Source organism: Callithrix jacchus, chromosome 7 (assembly GCF_049354715.1).
Source record: "Callithrix jacchus isolate 240 chromosome 7, calJac240_pri, whole genome shotgun sequence".
NCBI lineage: Eukaryota > Metazoa > Chordata > Mammalia > Primates > Cebidae > Callithrix > Callithrix jacchus.
This window is the reverse complement of record NC_133508.1, coordinates 78,967,701-78,974,968: the sequence shown is the minus strand read 5'-3', so window position 1 is coordinate 78,974,968 and position 7,268 is coordinate 78,967,701.

The window sequence follows — 7,268 nt, the reverse complement described above, 5'->3', positions numbered from 1 at the left end:
AGAAACAAATGATTTGGGAAACAGATTTTGGATGATACAGGTTCCTCAGAACAACCCTGTATTGGAGTTGGTACCATATTAAGTATGAGTCAGGTAGCAATGGCTGAAAGAGAAGTCTGAGAGCAGCCCCCGAGAATCCCACCACCACATCATGTCAAGGAGAAAGCAGTCAAGAGTTCCTGGGATTCCTCAGGGGACAGATGGTGCTGAGGGAAACCCATTGGCTACAGGAAGCCTTGGGTTGCATGAGCAGAGCACAGAATGCAGGAATGAAGAGTCTCAGTAATAGGCAGCAAAATGATGCCCTAAAAGATAAGGTACAGCCAGGCTTCCCTCTGTCAGCTTCAACAATGGGACAAGGGACATTTCGAGGAAGGCCACGGGACAGTGTGGTGTTCTCCTCATGCTTTTATGAGGGGAGAAAACAGCCAGCAGGGAGTGTGAATTTTTTTTTTTTTTTTTTGAAACAGGGTCTCACTCTGTTGCCCAGACTGGAATGCAGTGGTGTTATCTTGGATCACTGCAGTCTCTGCTTCCCAGGCTCAAGTGATTCTCCTGCCTCAGCCTCCCGAGTAGCTGGGATTACAGACATGCGCCACCATGCCTGGCTAATGGTTTTTTATTTTTATTTTTTATTTTTAGTAGAGATGGGGTTTTACCATGTTGGCTAGGCTGGTTTCAAACTCCTGACTTCAAACGATCCACCCTCCTCGACCTCCCAAAGTGCTGGGATTACAGGCATGAGCCACCGTGCCCAGCTGGGAGTGTGAATTTTGAATGAACTAAATTCTATTTAAACTCACAGAGACATAAACACAGTTTAAAAATTTCCCCCTGCTATTAGCAGGAATAGAGGCTTGAGTCTAAAATAGGATTCATTACACAAAGTAACAAATGTTTCATTCTTTTGCACATTTGAGTCATAGTATGTAAATTTCTATCCTGCTACTTAACACAAGGTCTGTACAAAAAAAGCACACATATAGGTCAATTTCATTTATAAACATAGATCCTAAAATCTTAAACATTGGTGAATTTAATCCATTAGGATAGTAAAATAATACATCACATCCAAGTATTGTTTAATTCACAAATATAAGTGTAATAGATTTCAAATAGGAAGTTTCTGCCAGAAACTGTAAGGCAGTAGATATTAGCTGCAAACTTACCAGCATACCCATCTCTGTGAATGTCAAAGTAGATAATCAAAAACCAGTTGCACAGTTGTCAAGCCTCTCATCCTCAGGGAGGTAAAGAGATGTTGCTGTAGGGCTTCTCTGAAGAGGACTTTTCTGGAGGGACATATGCTTGTGAGGGTCTCTCCTCCCTCTCTCCCAATAAGCAGGGTTGGGTGATCAAGCCAAGGTGGAGCCATTTCAATGGGACCACCTGGAGACCTTGATATGTAACTCCTCCAGGCAATGGGATGCAGTGGACCATTGTCCAGTTCTTGTCCAGAACATGTGAAAGGCAGCGGTGGACTGGCTAGCTGTTCCAACCAAGGGGTGAAGATGAAATGATTATATCAAGTGGCCTGCACTCCAAGAGTTTGTCAGAGTGGAAGATTTCTTTGGAAGGAGAGCTGGCTTAAACCCTTTAAAATCTTGCCCAAGAGGATTGCCTGGAAGAGCCATGAAACTCATAACAGAATAACCCAGTGTAGATTAGACCAGCAAAAAACAGAGGCTGAGATTAGAGCAGCCAATGAAAGAGAAATGGTATCACCTGAATTATGTAAGATGCAACAGAATGTTCTTGCTGGAGCTTCTGCAGAATCTGCAAATGTGTCCTAAGACAGAAGTAGTTAGCTTTGAATATCTCCCAATCTCAGAAAGCTTGAAACTATTTAGCAAACCTCAGAGAGCCAGTATGTGAAAATGGAGACTAAAACTAAATTCAACGCCTCTTTTTTGGCTTTTATCATAACTTGTTTTCTCAACTTTCCCACTCCCCTCCTGCTACACCATCCAGTGAAAGAAACTGGTGCTCTATTCCATGTCCATGTTTGTTGAATTTGCTTCCTTTTTTTCCTCTGCCAAGGATGTTTGCACCTCACCTCTTTTGGTTCACCTAGTCTTCCAGAGAACCATCAGCACTGAGGTCAGTGAATAACATAGGGGTCTTTAATCTGTGACCTTCCAAGAGACCTTGGAATGACTATCACAAAGGCCAAATACAATGCGATCAGTCCAGAAATGGAACCATTCCATTATCCTAAAATGTGATCTGTACTTATTTTAAATATTTTAAGTTCAAACCCATTTATATACAGCCATTCACAGGCCTTCAAATGTAAGCAAGCTTGTTTATTTTGTAGAATGGTTCACTGATTGGAACTCTGTGTTACCATTCTTGAACAAACCACTCACAATATGCACTTTTATGATTCTCCAGTTTGGATTTCTTTAAAGTGGAACAAGACCTTAAACACACCTGGGAATAAATCTATGGGTAGGACTTTAAATTACTTAAAATTATTTACCCAACTCTACAGTTCTTTTGCTTATACTTATTTCAGTAGTCATTTTTGTTCTTGTTTATTGTGTTTTGTTTTTTCTTTTTAGTAACTCAGTCTTCATTGAGTCCTCCCAATGAATAGGGGAGCCACAAATCACATCCAATCCCCTTTCTAACTCCTAGTGGGCTCCTTGGCTCGATCTGGAAACCAAACTGACACTTAGCAGATGAATAAAAGTATACAAATTGTATTAGTTTTACATGTACATGGGGATCTTTACAAGGGAGTGAAGTCTGAAGAAATGGCCAAAGCAAGATACTTTCATACTTTTTAGACAAAGAGCAATAACCTTGAGAAAAAAAGACCCAGAATTGTGTCCCAAGAGAGAAATATGTTTGAATATCTGCCAGTCCCAGAGAGCGTGAAATGATTTAACAAGAGTGTTTCCCAAACCTGAGAGAAAATAAAATCTGGCTAGGGCAGTAAAATTTTCCACAGGAGTCATTAGGAAATATATGGAGGGGTAAAATATAGGTAAAAGATAAGAGTAACTTCACTAGGTTTGTTTATTCAGGCCCATTGCAGCCTTCAATTCCAAGTGTCTAGTGATGAAGGCTATTTCCTAGCCCTGGTGTAGAGAGGGTACACCCTCCCAGAGGAATCTTGCTACATGCACGAAGAAACAGGTCAGCTTTTGACCTTTCTGAAACTAAATTTCTCCAGTGTTTTCTTTTTTTAAAAAATGTTTTGACCAGGCAGGGAGTCTCATACCTGTAATCCCAGCATTTTAGGAGGCCGAGGTGGGTGGATGGATCACTTGAGGTCAGGAGTTTGCAGTCAAATGCTCTACCCCTGAGCTATACCCTCTAGGTCAGGAGTTTGAAACCAGCCTGGCCAACATGGTGAAACCTCATCTCTACTAAAAATACAAAATTAGCTGGGTGTGGTGGTGTGTGCCTGTAATCCCAGCTACTCGGGAGGCTGAGGCAGGAGAATCGCTTGAACTGGGAGGTAGAGGTTGCAGTGAGCTGAGATGAGATCACGCCATTGCACTTCAGCCTGGGCAACAAGAGTGAAACTCTGTCGCCAGGCTGGAGTGCAATGGCGTGATCTCAGTTTTACCATACGGATGGGGTTTCACCATGTTGGCCAGGATGGTCTCAATCTTTTGACTTCATGATCCGCCCGCCTTGGCCTTCCAAAGTGCTGGGATTACAGGTGTGAGCCACATCTAGCCAGAAAGTTTTTATTTTAGTAAAATAAGGGTCTGGCTATGTTTTTTGGGTTTTTTTGTTTGTTTGTTTTGTCTTGAGAGAAGGTCACATTCTGTCACTCAGGCTAGAGTACAGTGGGTATAATCACAGCTCACTGTAGCTTTGATCTCCCAGGCTCAAGTGATTCTCCCATCTTAGCCTACTGAGTAGTTGTTACTACAGGCACATGTTACCACACCTGGCTAAGTTTTGTATTTTTTTTGTAGAGATTGGGTCTCACTATGTTGCCCAGGCTGGTCTTGATCTCCTAGGCACAAGCAGTCTGCCCACCTTGGCCTCCCAAAGTGCTTGAACTACAGGCATGAGCCATTGCACCTATCTCCAATGTTTTCAACTTGGAATAATCAGTATACCAATCTGGCATATTTTGTGATGGCATATTCCTCCTTCTTTTAAAAGCATTCCAGTCAGTTAAAAGGATTAATGAAATGGTTTAAAGTTAAATTATTGAATGTTGCAAACGTACAAAGAGAAAACCAGAATGGACACCTGTTCCCACACCCAGCTGCATGAATGCTAACATTTTGCCATACTTCAGATTTTTCAAAAAAGAATAAACATTTCAGGTAGAGGTCCATACACTCCATGCTGATCTCATTTCTAGCCCTCTCTCCCACCCATGAGAACAACCATCCTGAATTCTGTGTTTAGTTTTCCCATGTGTGTTCTTATACTTAAAACACATGTGTATCATAAATATATGGATTTGTTTTACATATTTTTATATGTAAATGCTACACTGAATACATTGTTCTGCAACTTGATTTTTTTCTCTCATCAGTATGTGTTTGACTTACCCTTCTTGATGTATGTATCTCTGGTTAATTCACTTGAACTGCTGCATAATATTATATTTTGTGAATATACTAAAACTTATTTATATTTTCTCTTGTTGAACATCTGAGTTGTTTCCAATATTTTCTATTACAAACAACACTGCAATTATCATTTTTATACATATCTCCTTGTATACAAATGTGTGAGGGCTTCTCTAGCCTAGCAAATTATAATAAGACATGGAATTTCTGAGTCAAAGGGTATGAGCATCTTCCCCTTCACAAATACACTGTCATTTTCATAATAAGTCATCACAATTTACAGTCTCACCAGCAGTGTATGAGAGTTTGTTGCTTTATATCCAACACTAGTATTCTCTTAAGTTTTTTTATCCAATTAGGTGTGAAATAATATCTCAAATGGCTCATTTTGTCTAATCGTGAAGTTCATTATCTTTTATATATTTATTGACCATCGAAAAATCCTCTTCTAGGAATTCCCTGTTTCTGTTTTTTGCCCATTTTTTTCTGCTATTTATCTTGTATTCTTGATTTGTAGAAATTTTGTTATAAATTTGGCACACTGGCTGGGCACAGTGGATCACACCTGTAATTCCAGCACTTTGGGAGGCCAAGGTGGGCAGATCACGAGGTCAGGCCAACCTGTACTAAAAATACAAAAGAATTAGCTAGGCATGGTGGTGGGCACCTGTAATCCCGACTGTTCAGAAGGCGGAGGCAGGAGAATTGCTTGAACTCAGGAGCCAGACGTTGCAGTGAGCCGAGATCGAGCCACTGCACTCCAGTCTGGGCGACAGAGCGAGACTCTGTCTCAGAAATAAATAAATAAATTTGGCATACTTTTTCTTGTCACTTAAATGAATTACAAATACCTTCTCTCAGAGTGCAGCAAGTAATTCATCTTTTGTTAAATACATGTTTTCAATTATAGGTAATCACATGTATAAATATTTTCTTTCATGGTTTATGCTTTTGTGTTTTAAAAAACATTTCCTGTTGTGACAGAAAAGTTTTTCTACATTTTCCTCACAATGTTTTAAAGCTTTATTTTACATTTTTTCTAAACATGTAACTATCTTACTCAGATTTTCTGAAAAACAGAGCCAGAAGTCCCACCTCCATATTAAGGTATTGAGAGGGGCAATCCCAGACCAGCAAGAGTGAAGAGAAAAGGGAAGCAAGGCATGGAAGAAAAGAGAGCAAATGCAGGATACCATGTTAGAAGCTTGGTACAGCTTCCTAAGGAAATTCAGCCTGTGGCTTGGTTACCTAGGACATCTTCCAGATAGGTTTTGTGGAAGCACCACACCTTAGAATTGTGCATCAGAGACAGGAGAAAGGGCAAATAATTTATTTTCTGGCTCCACTTCTGTTTGTTCTCTTTGTTCTTGGTTGATGTTTGCTTTATGGGGTTAATTAACTTCTGGGCTGTGTAACATAGCTTCTCTGTGTAAACAGTTGGCAAACCAGTCTTCAGTGCTGTCATATGGTGCTTGATGGAGCCTCTATGAGTCTGGTATGGTGGGACCTCGGCACCAAAGTCATTGTGTCTTCTGATGTACTGTGAGCAATGGAGGCCATGCCAAAGCCAGGCTCTCACTCTATGGGGAGATTGAGAAATGTTGGGAAATGAAGGAATGTCAGCAGCCCCTAGGGCTCCCCAGGGGGCAGGTGTATTATTTTGGTCTTTTAGAACAACCAATTTTCCATTTATTGAATAGTTCATTCCTTCCCTCAACATTTGTAATACCACTTTTGAACATGTCAAGTCTATCTATATTCATGGACTTCTTTGTAGGGTCTCTTTTCTATTCCACTCATCAATTTGTCTATCCCTAAACTAACATCATACCATCTTAAATCTTTTTTTTTTTTTGAGACGAAGTTTCACTCTTATTACCCAGGCTGGAGTGCAATGGCGCGATCTTGGCTCACTGCAACCTCCGCCTCCTGGGATCAAGCAATTCTCCTGCCTCAGCCTCCTGAGTAGCTGGGATTACAGGCATGCACCACCATGCCCAGCTAATTTTTTGTATTTTTAGTAGAGATGGGGTTTCACCATGTTGGCCAGGATGGTCTCGATCTCTTGACCTCGTGATCCACCCGCCTCGGCCTCCCAAAGTGCTGGGATTACAGGCTTGAGCCACCATGCCCGGCCCACCATCTTAAATCTTATACCTTTAAAATAAGGCCAGGTGTGGTGGCTTAGGCCTCTAATCCCAGCACTTTGGGAGGCCAAGAAGGGTGGATCACCTGAGGTCAAGAATTCAAGACCGGCCTGGCCAAAATGGTGAAACCCTGCCTCTACTAAAAATACAAAAATTAGCCAGGCATGGTGGCGGGCACCTGTACTCCTAGCTACTGGGGAGGATAAGGCACAAGAATCACTTGAACCCAGTAGGCAGAGGTTGCAGTGAGCCAAGATCACACCACTGCACTCCAGTCTGGGTGACAGAGTGAGACTCAGTCTCAAAATAAAAATAAAATAAAATAAGTTGATACACAGTGGCACATTCTTTCTATTTTGTTTTACATCTTCAAAATCACCTGGTCCTTTTCTACTTCCAAATGAATCCTAAGATCTTACTGTTTAGTTCCATAAAAAGTCATAGCTGGATTTAATTTATAATTATATTGAATTTATGGACAAATTAAGGAAGAATTTACATTTTTATGATCTTGAACTTATATATCTTTACGATATTGAACTCAAGAACCTGGTGGGTATCTTCATTTATT